Genomic DNA, 21,562 nt, shown 5'->3' with positions numbered 1-21,562 from the left:
GATTGAATCGATTGTACATACAATCGAAATTGGATTGTATGTGGACTCACCAAGCAATCCAAAAGGTTACTTTGCCTTCAGTGGTGAATGCCTTCAGGATTCCCTCAGGGTCTGAGGCTGAGTGGTAAACTGCGGGAAAGAAAACAGGAATTGGAGGGTAACCACATTCTGTCACAGTCATTAGCTCTGCTCCATCTCATCATTTAAAAAAAGTTTAATTTGGAGCTCCACCATATTAACTTTGTCTATTTTTAGCTTAAAGTAGTGCTTAAAGGAGTCATCAGGGCAAATCGAGTAAAATGAGTGGTACTTACTGGGGGCTTCCTCCAGCCCCAAGCTCCCAGGACCTCCCTCGCCACAGCTCTGCCCGCAGCCGTTCGCTGGAGCTCCGACCCGGTCCCCGGCGATGACGTCAGAGCGACCTGGAGGTCGCTCTGTACTGCGCCTGTGCGATCGGCGCTGTCAATCACCGCCAGGTGGGTTGTAGTGGACTGCGCAGGTGCAGAACTACTGCGCCTGCGCCGTCCGCTCCGGCCCTCCGGCGAACGGCTGCGGGCAGAGCTGCGGCGAGGGAGGTCCTGGGAGCTTGGGGCTGGAGGAAGCCCCCGGTAAGTACCACTCATTTTACTCGATTTGCCCTGATGACTCCTTTAACCACTTGAGGACCACAGTCTTTTCGCCCCTTAACCCTCCTGGCGGTATGAAAAATTCCGCCAGGAGGCAGCGCGGCAGTTTTTTTTTTTTTTTTTTTTTAAATCATGTAGCGAGCCCAGGGCTCGCTACATGATAGCCGCTGCTCAGCGGCATCCCCCCGCCCGCTTCGATCAGGAAATCCCGTTGAAAGAGGGCTTCCCCCGTCAGCGACGTCATTGGGAGTCCCGATCCACCCCTCGGCGCTGCCTGGCACTGATTGGCCAGGCAGCGCACGGGGTCTGGGGCGCGCACCGCAACGTATAGCGGCGATCGGGCGCGGGGCGGCGGCGATCAGTGTGCTGGCGCAGTTAGCAAAGTGCTAGCTGCGTCCAGCAAAAAAAAAATTAAGCAAATCGGCCCAGCAGGGCCGGAGAAAACCTCCTGCGCGGCTTACCCAGAACTACGTTCGGGGTTACCGCCAGGAAGGTTAAGGACCAGGCACTTTTTTTCCATTCAGACCACTGCAGCTTTCACTGTTTATTGCTCGGTCATACAACCTACCACCTAAATGAATTTTACCTCCTTTTCTTGTCACTAATGCAGCTTTCTTTTGGTGCTATTTGATTGCTGCTGCGAGTTTTAGTTTTTATTATATTCATCAAAAAAGACATGAATTTTGTAAAAAAAAATGTCTTTTTCAACTTTCTGTGCTGAAATATTTCAAATAAAGTAAAATTTTCTATACATTTGAGCGCAAAAGTTATTCTGCTACATGTCTTTGATAAAAAAAAAAATTCAGTGTATATTTATTGGATTGGGTAAAAGTTATAGCGTTTACAAACTATGGTGCCAAAAGTGAATTTTCCCATTCTGAAGCATCTCTGCCTTTTCTAACCACCTGTCATGTTTCATGAGGTGCTAAAATTCCAGGATAGTATAAATACCCCCAAAATGACCCCATTTTGGAAAGAAGACATCCCAAAGTATTCACTGAGAGGCATGGTGAGTTCATAGAAGATTTTATTTTTTGTCACAAGTTAGCGGAAAATGACACTTTGTGACAAAAAAAAAAAAAAAAAAGTTTCCATTTCGCGACAAAAAAAATGAAATCTGCCACGGACGAACTATGCTCCTCTCTGAATACCTTGGTCTACTTTCCAAAATGGGGTCATTTGTGGGGTGTGTTCACTGTCCTGGCATTTTGGGGGGTGCCTAATTGTAAGCACCCCTGTAAAGCCTAAAGATGCTCATTGGACTTTGGGCCCCTTAGCGCAGTTAGGCTGCAAAAAAGTGCCACACATGTGGTATTGCCGTACTCAGGAGAAGTAGTATAATGTGTTTTGGGGTTTATTTTACACATACCCATGCTGGGTGGGAGAAATATCTCCGTAAATGACAATTTTTTATTTTTTTTTACACACAATTGTCTATTTACAGAGATATTTCTCCCACTCAGCATGGGTATGTGTAAAAATACACCCCGAAACACATTATACTACTTCTCCTGAGTATGGCGATACCACGTGTGGCACTTTTTTGCACCCTAACTGCGCTAAGGGGCCCAAAGTCCAATGAGTACCTTTAGGATTTCACAGGTCATTTTGCGACTACTCCTCACGGTTTAGGGCCCCTAAAATGCCAGGGCAGTATAGGAACCCCACAAATGACCCCATTTTAGAAAGAAGACACCCCAAGGTATTCCGTTAGGAGTATGGTGAGTTCATAGAAGATTTTTTTTTTTTGTCACAAGTTAGCAGAAATTGATTTTAATTGTGTTTTTTCACAAAGTGTCATTTTCCGCTAACTTGTGACAAAAAATAAAATATTCTATGAACTCACCATACACCTAACGGAATACCTTTGAGTGTCTTCTTTCTAAAATGGGGTAATTTGTGGGGTTCCTATACTGCCCTGGCATTTTAGGGGCCCTAAACCGTGAGGAGTAGTCGCAAAATGACCTGTGAAATCCTAAAGGTACTCATTGGACTTTGGGCCCCTTAGCGCAGTTAGGGTGCAAAAAAGTGCCACACATGTGGTACCGCCGTACTCAGGAGAAGTAGTATAATGTGTTTTGTGGTGTATTTTTACACATACAGATGCTGGGTGGGAGAAATATCTCTGTAAATGACAATTGTTTGATTTTTTTTTACACACAATTGTCCATTTCTCCCACCCAGCATGGGTATGTATAAAAATACACCCCAAAACACATTGTACTACTTCTTCTGAGTACGGCGATACCACGTGTGACACTTTTTTTGCAACCTAGGTGCGCTAAGGGGCATAACGTCCTATTCACAGGTAATTTTGAGGCATTTGGATTCTAGACTACTCCTCACGGTTTAGGGCCCCTAAAATGCCAGGGCAGTATAGGAACCCTACAAGTGACCCCATTTTAGAAAGAAGACACCCCAAGGTATTCTGTTAGGAGTATGGTGAGTTCATAGAAGATTTTTTTTTTTGTCACAAGTTAGCGGAAAATGACACTTTGTGAAAAAAAAAAATCAATTTCCGCTAACTTGTGACAAAAAATAAAATCTTCTATGAACTCATCATACACCTAACAGAATACCTTGGGGTGTCTTCTTTCTAAAATGGGGTCACTTGTGGGGTTCCTATACTGCCCTAGAATTTTAGGGGCCCTAAACCGTGAGGAGTAGTCTGGAAACCAAATGCCGCAAAATGACCCTTGAAATCCTACAGGTACTCATTGGACTTTGGGCCCCTTAGCGCAGTTAGGGTGCAAAAAAGTGTCACACATGTGGTATCGCCGTACTCAGGAGAAGTAGTATAATGTGTTTTGTGGCGTATTTTTACATATAACCATGCTGGGTGGGAGAAATATCTCTGTAAATGAAACATTTTTGATTTTTTTTAAACACAATTGTCCATTTACAGAGAGATTTCTCCCACCCAGCATGGGTATGTGTAAAAATACACCACAAAACACATTATACTACTTCTCCTGAGTACGGCGATACCACATGTGACACTTTTTTGCAGCCTAGGTGCGCTAAGGGGCCCAACGTCCTATTCACAGGTCATTTTGAGGCATTTGTTTTCTAGACTACTCCTCACGGTTTAGGGCCCCTAAAATGCCAGGGCAGTATAGGAACCCCACAAGTGACCCCATTTTAGACAGAAGACACCCCAAAGTATTCCGTTAGGTGTATGGTGAGTTCATAGAAGATTTTATTTTTTGTCACAAGTTAGTGAAAAATGACACTTTGTGAAAAAAACAAAAATCAATTTCCGCTAACTGTTGACAAAAAATAAAATCTTCTATGAACTCGTCATACACCTAACAAAATACCTTGGGGTGTCTTTTTTCTAAAATGGGGTCACTTGTGGGGTTCCTATACTGCCCTGGCATTTTACGGGCCCAAAACCGTGAATAGTCTGGAAACCAAATTTCTCAAAATGACTGTTCAGGGGTATAAGCATCTGCAAATTTTGATGACAGGTGGTCTATGAGGGGGCAAATTTTGTGGAACCGGTCATAAGCAGGGTGGCCTCTTAGATGACAGGTTGTATTGGGCCTGATCTGATGGATAGGAGTGCTAGGTAGTGACAGGAGGTGATTGATGGGTGTCTCAGGGGGTGGTTAGAGGGAAAAATAGATGCAATCAATGCACTGGGGAGGTGATCCGAAGGGGGTCTGAGGGTTTGGCCAAGTGATCAAGAGCCCACACGGGGCAAATTAGGGCCTGATCTGATGGGTAGGTGTGCTAGGGTGTGACAGGTGGTGACAGGAGGTGATTGATGGGTGTCTCAAGGTGTAATTAGAGGGTGGAAATAGATGCAAGCAATGCACTAGCGAGGTGATCAGGGCTGGGGTCTGAGGGCGTTCTGAGGGCGTGGGTGGGTGATTGGGTGCCCTAGGGGCAGATAGGGGTCTAATCTGATGGGTATCAGTGACAGGGGCTGATTGATGGGTGATTAGATGGCAGAACAGATGTAAACAATGCACTTTGGAGGTGATCTGAGGGTAGGTCTGGGGCAATCTGATGGTGTGGGTGGGTGATCAGATTGCCCGCAAGGGGCAGGTTAGGGGCTGATTGATGGGTGGCAGTGACAGGGGGTGATTGATGGGTGATTGATAGGTGATTGACAGGTGATCAGTGGGTTATTACAGGGAAGAACAGATGTAAATAATGCACTGGCAAATTGATAAGAGGGGGTGTGAGGGCAATCTGAGCGTGTGGGGCGGGTGATTGGGTGCCCGCAAAAGGGAGATTAGGGTCTATTCTGATGGGTAACAGTGACAGGTGGTGATAGGGGGTGATTGATGGGTAATTAGTGGGTGTTTAGATGAGAGAACAGATGTAAACACTGCACTTGGGAGGTGATCTGATGTCGGATATGCGGGCGATCTATTGGTGTGGGTGATCAGATTGCCCGCAAGGGGTAGGTTAGGGGCTGATTGATGGGTAGCAGTGACAGGGGGTGATTGATGGGTGATTGACAGGTGATCAGTGGGTTATTACAGGGGGGATAGAGGCATACAGTACACAGGGGGGGGGTCTGGGTGGGGGGTGTCTGGGGAGATTCTGAGGGGTGGGGCGGTGATCAGGAGGGAGCAGGGGGCAGTTTAGGGTTAAAAAAAAATAGCGTTGACAGAAAGTGACAGGGAGTGATTGATGGGGGATTAGGGGGTGATTGGGTGCAGTGGTCTGGGAGGTGGGCAGGGGGGGTCTGAGGGGTGCTGTGGGCGATCAGGAGGCGGGGGGGGGGGGAATTAGTGTGCTTGGGTGCGACATAGGGTGGCTGCAGCCTGCCCTGGTGGTCCCTCGGACACTGGGACCACCAGGGCAGGAGGCAGCCTGTATAATAGGCTTTGTATACATTACAAAGCCTATTATACACATCTATGGCGGCAATCGGGCAGCTAGTAACCCGCCGGCGCTTCCGCTGGCGGGTTACAGCACGAGGGGGCGGAGCCAGTCGCCGGCGGCTGACGAATGACGCGATTGCCGCATAACCACGCCTGCCGCCGCCTCTTTGCCGCCACCCATCGGCTGGGGGCGGTCGGAAAGTGGTTAAAGTGACAGTGAAGCGAAGAAAAACGTATGATATAATGAGCAGTATTTAAAGTACAGGTAATTAATAGATCATTAGTGGCAATGAAAAGAGTCTCATATTTTTATTTTCAGTTATATAGCTTTTTTTTATAACATTGCATCATTCTCTAATATTTGCAGTTTACAAATTACACTCTGTATTTTGGTACCAGTGGTGACCTCTGCCTTTACTTCCTGCTACAGAGAAACCACAAAGTTACAGCATACCTACCCCAACAAAAAGGAGTGTAGGGGGAGAAAATCACGCTTTTTGGCCACATTCACAGTGGTGCAGTGTAGTGTAAGGGCTTGTTCACACTTAGAGCGATTTTGCTTTTTTTAAGCGCTGGCAATTTAAAAAATCGCCTTAAAAGAGCTTCTGCAGTGTTGCTCTATGTGAGTGTTCTCACATAAGCAACGAGCTTTCTATCCAATCGCAATAGAAAAATTGCTAAGCACTTTGAAAAGCGATTTTCCAAGTGCTTTTAATGAATAAATACATTGTATTATATACAGTTTCCGGGGCAAAGAGTTCACTTCCTGACTAACGTCAGGAAGTGAAAAAAGCATTGCTACACAACAGCGCTTAGAAAAGTGATTTCAAAATCGCACAATAAATCACTCAGTGCTTGCAATAGCGCTGGAGATCTATAAAGTGATCGAGGCGTAAAGGATGCTTTGTAATGCAGCTTACCGCAATGCAATGCTTCACCTATGCAACGCTCACAGTGCAGTTGGCCGTTGCAGTATAACAGGTTTCAGCATCATAACACACTGCATGTAGTGCATTACCGCTAAATGTGTATGTTAACATACTTTTCTTTGACTATATGCGAGCACAATGTGCGGTGCTGCTTTCCCCATCCACTGCACTGGGAGAAGTGGCGCCACACATTATGCTCACGTTGCGTTGAGTACAGTGAAGCATATGGTCAATGAAAAGTATGTTAAAGCACACGTTAAGATGCAGCACCCAGTATACTGCAACACTCCAGCTGCACTATTAACATTGTTTGCATAGGTGGAGCATAGCAGTGTGGTAAACTGCCACTGAGAACTTTGAGCTATATTACAAAAACATAGGCGACAGCAGTACACAATGCATCTCCAGCTCTTCACTTCGTTATCATCAAATTAACAGGGGGAATAATGTTCTGTGCTACACTAATGCAGCAGACACATGTGGAGGAGTCTATGCAGAAGCATATACACATTGAACTTGTATGTTGCCTGTGTACAGCACAGCAGAACAGAATAAATGTGAACCAGACTTAAGGCTGTCTTAGCCTTCATCAGTGCAGTGTATGGAATATGACTCTATAGCAGGATGTGCAAGGTACAGGTTTTACAGAGTACCAGGTTACATCAAGTGAACCAAAACCACTATGATGTTTCTAGAGGGCAAAAAGCACTTGGCATATTTTTTTCTGGGACAGGAACTTTTTAGCAACCTACAAAAATCCTAATGGTTCCATCTTGTATCCATCTTGTATTTGGAAATAAAGAAATAATGTTTTGAAGCAGGTGAAGAGACAAGCAACAAAATTGATACGAGGGATGGAAGGTCTCACTTACCAAGAAAGGTTAGATAAACTGGGTTTATTTAGTCTAGAGAAAATACGCCTTAGAGGGGATCTAATTAACATGTATAAATAGATTAGAGAGCAATATAAAAGCTTGGCGGATGAGCTTTTTGTTCCTAGGCCTTCTCAAAGGACTAGAGAACATGATTTGCGCATGGAGGAAAAACATTTTAGCCAATTATTTAGGAAAGGGTTCTTTACATTAAGAGTGATTAAGATGTGGAATGCATTGCTACAGGAAGTACGAAGTTTTGAATCAGGATGATGCCATTTATTGGCTAACTTAGAGATGGATAAACAGTGAGCTTTCGACTTATAAAAAGCCTTCGTCGGACTGGTAACCAGTCCGACGAAGGATTTTTATAAGTCGAAAGCTCACTGTTTATCCATCTCTAAGTTAGCCAATAAATGGTATCATCCTAATTCAAAACTTCTTGCTTTTACTCATGGCTAACACGGTACAACACTTTAGTGCTTTTACTACAGGAAGTAGTTATGGCAAATTCTATACCTGCATGCTTTCCTTGCGTTGAAAGACATCCATGGCTATAATTACTAGGAAATTCCCAGTGATGTTGATCTGCTTGTTGATTTGATCTGATTGCCATCTGGAGACGGGAAGGATTTTTTTCCCCTTTGGGGCTAATTGGACCATGCCTTGTAAGGGTTTTTTGCCTTCCTCTGGATCAACAGGGATATGTGAGGCAGCAGGCTTGTGTTGTACTTTGTTCTCTGGTTGAACTTGATGGACATATGTCTTTTTTTCAACCCAAATAAACTATGAAACTATGTAACTATGGTGTATTTTCTCTGTTTTGTATTTTTTGCTTTCTCATTGTACACCATCGATGATGACAAGACCTTATTTGAAAAAATAATAGTAATGGTTATTCCGGTTCCAGCGCCTCATGTAGGAGACACAAGCCAGTAAGCTACGCTCCCCATCCTGAGAATCCGTGAGCATCCGAGCCAAGACCCCGCTCAAACTCACCCAAACGGGTTGGAGAGGACGTGAGAGGCTACCCCAGAGGCATAGATGGACAAATACGTCGCCAAAGCCCCGCGGCAAAAGAACACTGTGAAGGGCAGAACCGGAGCGGCCCCTCGTTCCAAGATGGCGGCCGCGGCTAACCCAGACACTGCGAGTGACACTGCAGAATCGGGTAGGCCTTGTCTTATTGATTATAAAGAACTAGCTGCAGAAGTAGTGCAACCTCTACAGCAAGATTTGGCGAACATTATTTCCCAATCACTAGACGTACATTTAACTCCGCTTACAGCTCAGATACAGTCACAGGCAGCACGCATTGATTAATCAGAAAAGCGTATCAGCAGCCTTGAGGACAGATATGCCACTCTCAGCAAGAAATCTGATTTACAGGAAAAACAGCAATTTGTGTTGGCTGATCATGTTGAGGACCTGGAGAACAGGTACAGACGTAACAATCTTAAATTTGTGGGCCTCCCAGAATCGTACAAACCTGAGGAACTACTAGAGATATGCGCCACTCAAACCCCGGAGGTACTAGGCCTCTCAGGCCCATTTAAAGTTGAGAGGGCACAATACGGCCAAATAACAACCGGACCCGCGTGGTCATCGCACGCTACCTCGACTTCATGGACAAAAACACAAATACTGAGAGCCTTCGGATCGCAAAAATCTTTAACGATTCAGGGTCACAAACTGTTAGTATTCTTATATTATTCAGTGGAAGTCTCAAAGGACAGAAAAGAATTTGTACCTTCATGCCAGCTGCTTATTCAAAAAAACATTCGTTTTGCTTTAGCATACCCTGCTGTCCTAAGGATTTATGTGCAAGATGAACCAGTGCAATCATTTACCAATCCCACAGAGTCTGAAATATGTAAAAACTCGGGGGTACAACTTTGCACTCTCCACAGCTACAACGTACTCCACCACGCTCAAACAGCTCCTCACCTAAGGAATCGCCGGAGAGACGGGACGCCCCTCTGTCACCAGAGGGATCCCCAGTCAAAGAGCCCACCCTGAAATCTCCAAGGCTTGAGGACTTTTAGGGGTCATGGAAAGAGCAAGATGTACAGGAGGTAGAGACAAATGACGGCCTGAACTGTACTCCATCTCCCTTTTTTTTTTTTTTTTTAATATAGCTTGCCCACGAGCTTAGGCAAATAGCCTAACTGAAGTTTTGGGGTCTTGGCTCATGTGTACTGTATGCTCCCTTCCTCACCCCCCTATTAGGGATTGATACTAAATAACTACTGCCATAGTTCCCTCCTCTCCTGAATATTGATATTACTGTTAATATCTCTAGTCATTGCTCCATTTATACAGCGAGCAGGGCAATGAAAGTTGAATGCCAATGATGTTATTATATTTTTACAGCAAGATCAACCTAATCTTTCCTCTTTGACAGGTCTTCAATTGTTCAGGAGGGAGGGGAGGAACAATTAGCTATTGGGTGGTGGGAACGGGTTTGAGACTTATTCAAAGCGGTACTGGGTGCTCCTCCTCCTCCCCTCTACCCCCCTCTTCCCCTTTTGCTTGGGGGGGGGGGGGGACGATTGAGGAGGGCATACACATCTAATGGTGTATTAGGTTTCCTCGGGAGGGGGCGGAACTCTCCCATTTGACGGTTACCAAGATGGGGGGATATGAAGATCCTTCTGATCTGGCACTTTTTTGGTTCTCCTATATTTGCACCATGGGTACCATGTTATTTTCCATCTTTATCAACAATTGTATTCGGAGTTTAGCAATGGTCTTTCTATGGTAAACATGAGGAAAAAAGGAAGTCAGCTGAGAGATCGGGTCACACCTTCTGTGTCAGCTGCAGTTTTTTATGGTTATACTATGGTTAATGTTATGGTTATTTACAGCGATGTGAAAAACTATTTGCCCCCTTCCTGATTTCTTATTCTTTTGCATGTTTGTCACACTTAAAGGTTTCTGCTCATCAAAAACCGTTAACTATTAGTCAAAGATAACATAATTGAACACAAAATGCAGTTTTAAATGATGGTTTTTATTATTTAGTGAGGAAAAAAACTCCAAATCTACATGGCCCTGTGTGAAAAAGTGATTGCCCCCCTTGCTAAAAAAAATAACTTAACTGTGGTTTATCACACCTGAGTTCAATTTCTGTACTCACCCCCAGGCCTGATTACTGCCACACCTGTTTCAATCAAGAAATCACTTAAATAGGAGCTATCTGACACAGAGAAGTAAACCAAAAGCACCTCAAAAGCTAGACATCATGCCAAGATCCAAAGATGTTCAGGAACAAATGAGAACAAAAGTAATTTAGATCTATCAGTCTGGTAAAGGTTATAAAGCCATTTCTAAAGCTTTGGGACTCCAACGAACCACAGTGAGAGCCATTATCCACAAATGGCAAAAACATGGAACAGTGATGAACCTTCCCAGGAGTGGCCGGCCGGCCGACCAAAATTACCCCATGAGCACAGAGAAAACTCATCCGAGAGGCCACAAAAGAACCCAGGACAACATCTAAAGAACTTCAGGCCTCACTTGCCTAAATTAAGGTCAGTGTTCATGACTCCACCATAAGAAAGAGACTGGGCAAAAACGGCCTGCATGGAAGATATCCACGGCGCAAAGCACTTTTAAGCATAAAGAACATTAAGGCTCGTCTCAATTTTGCTAAAAAACATCTCAATGATTGCCAAGACTTTTGAGAAAATACCTTGTGGACCGACGAGACAAAAGTTTAACTTTTTGGAAGGTGCGTGTCCCGTTACATCTGGCGTAGAAGTAACACAGCATTTCAGCAAAAGAACATCATACCAACAGTAAAATATGGTGGTGGTAGTGTGATGGTCTGGGGTTGTTTTGCTGCTTCAAGACCTGGAAGGCATGCTGTGATAGATGGAACCATGAATTCTACTGTCTACCAAAAAATCCTGAAGGAGAATGTCCGGCCATCTGTTCGTCAACTCAAGCTGAAGCGATCTTGGGTGCTGCAGCAGGACAATGACCCAAAACACACCAGCAAATCCACCTCTGAATGGCTGAAGAAAAATAAAATGAAGACTTTGGAGTGGCCTAGTCAAAGTCCTGACCTGAATCCTATTGAGATGTTGTGGCATGACCTTAAAAAGGCGGTTCATGCTAGAAAACCCTCAAATAAAGCTGAATTACAACAATTCTGCAAAGATGAGTGGGCCAAAATTCCTCCAGAGCGCTGTAAAACACTTGTTGCAAATTATCGCAAACGCTTGATTGCAGTTATTGCTGCTAAGGGTGGCCCAACCAGTTATTAGGTTCAGGGGGTAATTTCTTTTTCACACAGGGCCATGTAGGTTTGGAGTTTTTTTTCTCACTAAATAATAAAAACCATCATTTAAAACTGCATTTTGTGTTCAATTATGTTATCTTTGACTAATAGTTAGCGGTTTTTGATAAGCAGAAACAGTTAAGTGTGACAAACATGCAAAAGAATAAGAAATCAGGAAGGGGGCAAATAGTTTTTCACATCACTGTATATCGCAGGTGCTCAAGTGACAATTTTTGATCCCCCCAATTAGGGAGATGGGTATGCTCGGCTGGGACATATCCATCCCCATTGATAACAAATTTCTCTAACAGATTATTATATTACATATTCCCCTCCCCCCCCCAATTTAAAGTTGCTATCGTGGAATGTGAAAGGGTTAAGGACAGGTAAAAACAAATTAAAATACTTAGACACCTACGTAAACTTGGGACTGATGTGGCTAGACCCATTTGACTCATGAGGAATACAAATACAAATACTTGGGACTGATGTGGAGACCCATTTGACTCATAAAGAATATAAATATATACAGAAACTATGGGTTGGCCAAGTGATTGGGGCACCAGCAGTGGGTAGAAAAGCTTTTAAGTTTTAATTCTTATAAATAAATCCTTACAGTGTCAAATTGTTGATCAACCAGTGGATCAAAAAAATGGAAGGTGGGTGAAAATTGTCCTAGATATACGGGAAAAAAATGATAATTCTAAACATGTATGGTCCTAATGAGTCGAATGGGGAATTCCTGAATAATACTACACCCTTAACTGAGATTGGTAATGATATGCCATGTGTGATTGGAGGTGACTTTAATTATGTTTTGAATCTTAGGGAAGATAGACGATATCCAACAAGATCGCACAACCCATCACGAATTATGGATAATGATAAAAAAAAGATTAGGTTCATTTGTAGACACCTTAAACTTGGTAGATGCATGGCGATTTCTCCATCCAAGATAGCAATTTTTCATTTTATTCACCACCACATCAGTCCCTCTCTCGCATAGACTTGTTTCTGGTCACCTCACCTACCATGTCAATGGTGAAAAGCTCAGAGATTTCGGAAATGGTAATTTTAGACCATGCTCCTATAATTTTGCAATTGGGCCTGGTATCCACCAAAAGATCTACTTTTCAACATTGGCGATTCTCTGCTAAACTATTAAACGACCATGTCAATGGTGAAAAGCTCAGAGATTTCGGAAATGGTAATTTTAGACCATGCTCCTATAATTTTGCAATTGGGCCTGGTATCCACCAAAAGATCTACTTTTCAACATTGGCGATTCTCTGCTAAACTATTAAACGATCTATTAATCTATTAATCTAGACTTTCTAGAACAAATAAAAATTTGGTGGTTGGAGTTTGCCAGAAACAATGCTCAATATGCCAGAGATCAGATATTATACTGGGAGACGGCCAAGGCGGTTCTGAGAGGGGAAATAATTTCATATATAAGCAACCGGAAAAAGAAAGCATTAAGTAATTATGTTAGCGCAGCGAATTTGGCTAGACAGACGTATTCTAATTATATAACACATTTGACCGACAATTCCAGACTGTTATGGTTAGATGCTAAGGCTGCGTATGACTTATGTTATAACTGCTATGCCTCTTTTTGGAGGGTTAAAACAGACTGGACTTTTTTTTAAGTTTGGCAACAAGGCTGGTAGACTGCTCGCCAACATATCAAAAGACAGATGTAAAATCCATCATACAACTCATTTAAAAGATAAAAACGGATCAATCCATACAGACCCAGACAAGATAGCAAAAAATTTTGAAGAATACTATGCTAAATTATATCAAGCAAAGCCATTTAATTTATCCCAAGGCCGTGTACTTTCTACAGCACATTTCCCTTCCAAAACTGACCGAACAGGAATTGGAAGCATTAAATGCCCCTATATCCTCAGGTGAGATAAAAATGATCCTAAAAATAGTCATAACGGAAAGGCCCCAGGACCTGACGGGTATTCAATGGAATTTTACAAATGTCTGAAATGAGAGATAACTCAGACTTTGACGTCTTTGTTCAACTACATATTAGATGTTGGGAAGTTTCCCCCAGCCAGCAAGGAGGTCTATATTAAAGGGGAACTGAAGTTAGGGGTATACGGAGGCTGCCATATTCATTTCCTTTTAATCAATACAAGTTGCCTGGCAGCCCTGCTGGTCTATTTCTCTGCAGTAGTATCTGAATAACACCAGAAACAAGCATGCAGCTAGTCTTGTCAGATCTGACTTTGAAGTCAGAAACACATGATCTGCTGCATGCTTGTTCAGGGGCTATGGCTAATAGTACTAGAGGCAAAGGATCAGCAGGGCTGCCAGGCAACTGGTATTGCTTAAAAGGAAATAAACATGGCAGCCTCCATATGCCTCTAACTTCAGTTCCCCTTTAAGGTGCTTCCGAAAAAAGATAAGGGATTGCTTGACCCGGGCTCATATTGCCCCATATCCCTCCTTAACCTCCTTGCCGGTCTAATTAATCCTGCAAGGAGGCAGCGCAGAACTTTTTTTTTATTTTTATTTTTTTTTTTAAATCATGTAGCGAGCCCAGGGCTCGCTACATGATAGCCGCTGAGCGGCGGCATCCCCCCACCCACTCCGATCGCCTTCGGCGATCAGAGTAAGCAGGAAATCCCGTTCAGAACGGGATTTCCTGCAGGGCTTCCCCGGTCGCCATGGCGACGGGGCGGGATGACGTCACTGACGTCATGGATGTCGGGACATCACAGGGAATCCCGATCCGCCCCTCAGCACTGCCTGGCACTGATTGGCCAGGCTGCGCAGGGGTCGAATCGGCGGCGAGCGGCGGCGATCGCGTACTACACGCAGCTAGCAAAGTGCTAGCTGCGTGTAGGATAAAAAAATTATGCAAATCGGCCCAGCGGGGCCTGAGAAATCCTCCTGCGCAGGTTACCCTGAGCTGAGCTCAGGATAACCGGCAAGGAGGTTAATTGCGATCTCAAGATCATGTCAAAGATCTTAGCAGATTGTCTGGCAGATATTCTTCAGAGACTTATCAACAACGCTCAGGTGGGTTTTGTCAGAGGACGGGAAGCAGTCATGAACATCAAACGAGTCCTCGCAATATTGGAATACTACAGGGTGTCGGGGGCCTTCTCGGGGCCCGGGGGCAATTTTGTCCCTGGACGCAGAGAAGGCCTTTGATAGCATGAGCTGGGGGTGGCTAGATCAGGTGATGGCAAAGATGGGATTTAATGGTTTATTTTTAAAATATATTCATCTAATGTATACACAACCAATGGCACGTTTGGTGATTGGGAACACACCTTCTCCTGTGTTTACGCTGGGCAGGGGCACACGACAGGGATGCCCATTTTCACCCCTGCTATTTAACCTAGCGATAGAGCCTTTAGCAGAACACTTTCAATCCAACAGGGTTTTTAGAGGTATCCAAGTGGGGAAGAAAGAGATCCAATGTTCGCTTTTTGCAGACAACGTCTTACTTTACATAGATAACCCGGGGAGAGATTTAGATAACATTTTTGATGCCCTATATAGTTTTCGGGAGGTATCAGGATTATCAATCAATAGATCAAAATCAACCATATTATTTCTAACAGACCTCTCGAAATCTGGAGGGGGGAGAGAGAAGGCCAATTCTCTAGGAATTGATATTGCTAATAAATATTTCCAATATCTAGGGATAAAAATTCCAAGGTCAAGCAATCAAGTTTATCAGCTCAACGTAACTCCAATAATAGATAAAGTTGTTCTGGAGCTGTCTGGTTGGGGGAAACTACCTCTGTCCATCTTGGGAAGATGTCATTTGATAAAAATGATTAGCTTTGGAAGATTACTGTATCCAATACAAACCCTTCCCTTACTGATAAAACATAAGGATTGTCAAAGGCTGACTAAGGCTTTCAGACTATTTTTGTGGCAAGGTAAAATAGCCAGAATTCCATTGAGACACCTTCAGAACCCAATAGAGCAGATAGGAGCCAATTTTCCCAATGTACGTGCATACAATCTTGCAGCCATTATACGTCATACCAGAGACTGGCTAGGAGACAAAGAAACAGTGACCAATACACACTTGGAAGAGGAATTCGTTAAACTGAATCTGTGAACAAAGGCGCATTGCCACTATTGGACCTTTTTGAGCTTGCACTCCTTGCCTGATGAAGCGGGTTATACCTGCGAAACGCGTTGCGGAGTGCCAAAATAAATTATTATTTGCGATTTGAACAATCTCGATTGTCCATCAGTTCAGGAGGTCAGTCCACCTGTACTCCTCCTTTTTAGTTGTTTTTAGATAATTTTAACCTGCCCGGCGCCTCTGTCCAAATTTGCACAGTTAATTTTAAATGTAATTTATTGTGTTGTGTGTGAAAAAAAAATGTATGTACATGTAGTTTTACTATTTGGCCAGTCTTTTCATTCCATCCTGTAAGCGGCACTCTCGCTTACAGGAAGTATAAGGAGGACTTGATTTTTTTTGTTCAGAAAGACCGTGGCTTCTCATAAGAAGCTGTTGGTCTTTTTACCGGGGACTTACATCAATTAATCACTAATTGAACTCCGGGCTAACAGAGGGACGGCACGGGAGCGCGCAGCAGCAGCCCTATGATAAAAATGATTGGAAACTCTGCAAAAATTGCTAGGGTGTGTATATTAACCAGTTCACATCCTAACTACAGTATAATCATGTCGTAAGTGGCTCACGAAAGCCACACGACGTGATTATAAGTCACTTCACTTTAATGAGCACAGCGTGCGTGCTGGCACTGGGCTCATTTACCTCCCTCCCTCTAAGTACACTAACTAAGGATTCCCTCCCGGGGGTCCGATCCTCCCACTCCCCGCTCGATCCCTATTATTTGAGAATCTCCCCCCCCCCTTCTTCCCCCATGCTGCAATGCTGGATTAGCATGAAAACAACATACCTCACCTCGTTCCAGCGTGCGATCAGCCTCCCCTCCGTGCATTACCGCTGCCTGTGTCATTATGCCGAACGGATCGGGTCCCGGCTTGATGACGTCATGCTTATCCAGCATTGCAGCATTGGGGAAGAAAGGGGGGGGTGGGGGGGTCAGCATTTCGGCATATTAGGTTATCTGGGGGGGGTAACACAAGGCGACACATTGCGACACATTGCTATCTATAGGGCAGAGGCACACTTTGCTATCTATGGGGGGGGGGGGGCGCAAATGTTCTGGCTATCTATGGGGAAGGGGGAATAATGCAGCACATCTGGCTATCTATGGGGGAAGGGGGGGGATTAAGCAGCCCATCTGGCAATTTTTTGTGGGGGGTGGGGTTCAAAAGGACACTTAGCATTTTATATGGGGACGGGGCTAATAGAGGCACATTCGGCTATACTGGGGGGGGGGGGGTAAAGGGGCACACCTGGCTATCCATAGGGGGTGGGGGGAATAGATGGGTACATCTGGCTGTCTATTGGAGGGGGGAGAACAAAGGGGACACCTAGCTGAAAATGGGGGTGGGGTATAAAGGGGCATATCTGGCTTACAGAGGGGCACATCTGGCCTTTTTGTATATGGGAGGGGCTAATAAGGGGTACATCTGGCTATCTATACTGGGGGAGATAAAAGGGGCACACTTGGCTATCTATGGGGGGATGGGGGAGTAAAGGGGCACACCTGGCTATCTATGGAGGGGGGAGGGGCACATCTGGCTAACTACGGGGGTGGGAGCTAATAAATGGGCTTAGTTTTTTTAAAAATATGTATGCCTTCAGCGTATATTAGTTATTTCGGCAAATACAGCTTGTGATTACTGATAAAGTGCAATGCAAACATTTTTTTAAAAATACTCCTTTATTTACAAGTAATATATTGTTGCCATACATTGTACTAGGAACATAAATTAATTGTTGCAATAAACAGGACACATCGGCAAATAAAATGTGTGGGTTTGATCTACAGTAAAACTTTTTATTTTCAAACTGTAAGTGTTGAAAACTGAGAAATAATGACTTTTTCAGTTTTTATTCTCCTTATTCCTTTTAAAATGCATGCAAAATAAAATAATTCTTAGCAAAATGTACCACCCAAAGAAAGCCTCATTGGTGGGAAAAAAAAACAAGGTACAGATCATTTATGTGTGACAAGGGCCCGTTCACACTTAGAACCGCAGAACGCCGGCGATTACTGCCGGCGTTTTGCGGGAGTGATTTTCCCGCGATTAGCGCGGAAAAAATCACTGGACACTGCGGCGGTTTTGGAGTGATCGCAGAACGCTCGTCGCCGGCAAACCGCTGCATGCAGCGCGGTTGCGGTTATCGCTAACCGCAACCGTGGCAGTGAGAACACTGACACTCGCTACATTGTGTAGCGGTTCTTGCAGAACCGCTAGCGGTTTGCTGTGAGCGGGAATCGTGCGATTCCCGCTCAGGTGAGAACGGGCCCTAAGGGCTGATAAAGTTATTGGCTAATGAAGGGGAAGCGTGTGAAATGTTGAAAATTGCTTGGGATTTTTAGGGGGAAAAGCCCAGGGACGCGAAGTGGTTAAAATAAATAAATTGACAATCTAATCTTTAGAAAAATTGAAGAAAAATTTCCAGCATTCCAGATTGATAAAAAAAAAACAAAAAAAACGGGAAATCTGATTGTATTTTTCAGTCGAATTAAAAGAAAAGCTTTTGATTTTTGGGGAGATCCAATCATATTTATTTATCGAATTGCCGTAAAATCAGATCATTTTATTGTGTTGTATGTGGCCACCTTAAATGTGATATTCCACATGATACTCAGTTGTTTTTATTCAATTACGATGCAGTTCCAGCTGATAGCAGCTATCCAAAGTAATATACAACAAATGGATCTATCAAAGTACTCCAATGACCTGGGATCTTAAAGGAAATATCAGGCAAAAAAGCAGATCTACTTACCTGGGTCATCCTCCACTCCCAAACGGTTTCCCTGGGTCCCCTCCATTGCTGGCCTCTGAGCCTGCGCGAGTGCGCTGCCACGCCACTTGTGGTTGTGCTCACGCAGCCAGGAGTGTTCTGTACAAGCACAGTACTTCTGGGCCTGCGCAGAATGCTCCCAGCTAAGTGAGTGCAACCACGAGCGGCGCGGCCACGCACTCGTGCAGAAGCCACCGACCTTGCCGGCGCAATGGAGGGGACCCCAGGAGATCGGCTAGGAACGAAGCTGACAAATAAGGTAAGTAGATCTGCTTTTCTTTTAAATGCCTGATGTTTCCTTTAACCCCCTTGGTGGTATGAAAAATACCGCCAGGGGGCAGCGCAGCAGTTATTTTTTAATTTATTTTTTTTTAAATCATGTAGCGAGCCCAGGGCTCGCTACATGATAGCCGCTGCTCAGCGGCATCCCCCCAGCCCCGCCGATTGCCTCCGGCGATAGGCGATCAGGAAATCCCGTTCAAAGAACGGGATTTCCTGGAGGGCTTCCCCCGTCACCATGGCGACGGGGCGGGATGATGTCAGCGACGTCGGGGCGGGATGACGTCAGCGACGTCGGGACGTCATTGGGAGACCCGATCCACCCCTTGGCGCTGCCTGGCACTGATTGGCCAGGCAGCGCAGGGGTCTGGAGGGGGGGGGGGGGCGTGCGCCGCACCGGATAGCGGCGATCGGGTGCGCGCCGGCGGCGATCGGGGTGCTGGCGCAGCTAGCAAAGTGCTAGCTGCGTCCAGCAAAAAAAAAAATTACGTAAATCAGACCAGCAGGGCCTGAGCGGCACCCTCCGGCGGCTTACCCCGTGTCACACACGGGGTTACCGCTAAGGAGGTTAAGGAGGGTCTGCCACATGTTTCATCAAGATGAGCTGGAAACACGGTTACATAAAGAACAGTCGCCAAAAAGGGGCACTACAGCGAATTAAGTGTCTTTCAATTACTGTAATAAATGATTACTGCAAGATAGGCAAGATTCAAGGTAGTTAAATTGGCTGGTCAAATCTAATCTGTACACTGATAGGACTGACTTCAAGAGTGGGAATCTCCTCACCAGCTAAGTTACTGACACGGGCTGTCTATTCACTGCAGAGTACAACAGTAAAAGCTAATCTTCTAGCCTACATCACTCCCCCCTCCCTGCCCTGTGTCTAAGACCCGTCACAGACTCCCTTATTGTTGACCACTGGGACTAGACCTCCACCTTGGCTATGGTTCCCATAGCAACCGCAACAGTGATACCTAAGCCCTGATTAAATGGGTACATACATACATATGTTATAGGACAGGGGTAGGGAACCTATAGCTCAGGAGCCAGATGTGGCTCTTTTGATGGCTACATCTGGTTCACATACAAATCAGTAGGGGTGGATTCACTAAGCTACACTGCTCAAGCAGCAGAGCTTAGCGTGACAGCGCAAGTAAAATTTTCAAAGTAGGCACACTACTGCTGTAGCATTAAAGGATATCTGATGTGAAATGTGACATGATGAGAAAGACATGGGTATGTACAGTGCCTAGCACACACAGAACTGTGTTGTGTTCCTTTTTTTTTCTTTCTCTGCCTGAAAGAGTTAAATATCAGGTATGTAAGTGGCTGACTCAGTCCTGACTCAGACAGGAAGTGAATACAGTGTGACCCTTACTGATAAGAAATTCCAACTATAAAACACTTTCCTAGCAGAAAATAGCTTCTGAGAGAAGGAAAGAGATATAAAAGGGACAATAGTTCATAGATTTTAGCTCTGGTATACTTCAATGAATGTATCATTGAGCAAAAACAATAAAACAGTTACAACTTAAAAAGTAGATTTAAGCATAAAATAAAACTGTGGAATATCTTAAAAAGTCATTTTTAGGAAAAGGAAGATGGATACAATTGTTTATTAGTTTATTTTCGCCTCGGGTGTCCTTTAACTTACCGTACTCGAGCTCCCCCAAAACTAATGGCAGCTCCAATTGTCTCACCCTGGACCCTGTCAGGTCCAGTGACTTTGTAGAACGAGATCCCTGCACTTTAATTGGCCCAAAAGGCTGCCTGCCACTTGACAATAAATGTGACAAATTTTATAAACTGACCTATATTGAGTCATAACAACTACTGTATAGGGAAGATAACACAGCACTAAAAAGTATGTGAATGTCAGACGATTGCAAATCCCACTTCCCAGTAGGTGTGTTAAAGCAGATCAGAGATGAAAAATTAAACTATAACAAGTAACTTGTCTATATATCTTATCTAAAGTTTAAATAGTTTACACAGCAAATCTAGCTGCAAACTGCTTCAACAGTGTATGATTTATTCCTGTGATACATTGAGAGTGGCCATGTTCTGTTTGCCACATTACACACAGGCAAGCTGATCTGTATCTCCACCCCTCAGCCAGTGAAAACTTCACTCCCCTTTCCTCCTCCCCTCTGAAATATCTGCCTAGTAACCTCCTCCTCCTGCACAGACTGAGCTCCCATAAGCCCTTGCTACATGGGTCTGAGAGTGCAAGGCACTCTGGAGAAGCTGTTGGCGAGGCTTGTTTAGTTTATAGGGAACTAGAGTATTAAAACAAAACAAAAAAAGTATCCTCTGCCTCTCATACTTTCAGCCACATTTCCTGGACAAGCATGCAACAGATCAGGGGTTTCTGACATTATTGTCACATCTGACAAGATTATCTCCATGCTTGCTTCTGGTGTAATTCAGCCAAATAGATCAGCGGGGGTGCCAGGCATCTATTATAGTTTAAAAGGAAATATCCTTTTAAACAATAAAGTTAACCTCGGGTTAACTTTAATATCAATAGAAAACAAATCAGTGCCCTTACCAGAGTTTATCACTGGCCATATTTACAATATGACAGAATCAAATGACATGAGCACAGTTCACATACATTTTTGAATGCTGGAAGGGCTGAAACAAGGCTGAGGGTCCTTTCACACTTCGGCCATTTGGGTCACAATGCACAAAATCATTGCATCCTAATGCAAAGGCAATTATAGTCCTGTTATGGGGCTGTGATTGTGGTGGAGTGCGAAGTGGCAGATATCGATGTAGTCAAGCAGAGCATTAACAGTACAACGCAAGTTTACATGTCTACAT

General features: G+C 44.3%; 1 protein-coding gene across 3 annotated transcripts in view; it reads right to left on the bottom strand.

The window, feature by feature from the left end:
- The window catches only part of LOC137525729 (tRNA N6-adenosine threonylcarbamoyltransferase, mitochondrial-like), a 109,923-nt gene that overhangs the window by 42,385 nt on the left and 45,976 nt on the right, over positions 1-21,562 (bottom strand). Inside the window, exon 2 of one of the 3 annotated variants that reach the window (XM_068246911.1) lies at positions 51-129. The exons of the other annotated variants lie outside the window; for them this stretch is intronic. The gene's annotated coding sequence lies outside the window, so the exon portion shown is untranslated. The remainder of the gene's footprint in view (positions 1-50; positions 130-21,562) is intronic. 3 annotated transcript variants of the gene reach the window in all.

Source organism: Hyperolius riggenbachi, chromosome 7, assembly GCF_040937935.1.
Source record: "Hyperolius riggenbachi isolate aHypRig1 chromosome 7, aHypRig1.pri, whole genome shotgun sequence".
Taxonomy (NCBI): Eukaryota; Metazoa; Chordata; class Amphibia; order Anura; family Hyperoliidae; genus Hyperolius; species Hyperolius riggenbachi.
This window is presented reverse-complemented; position numbering and strand designations above follow the sequence as displayed.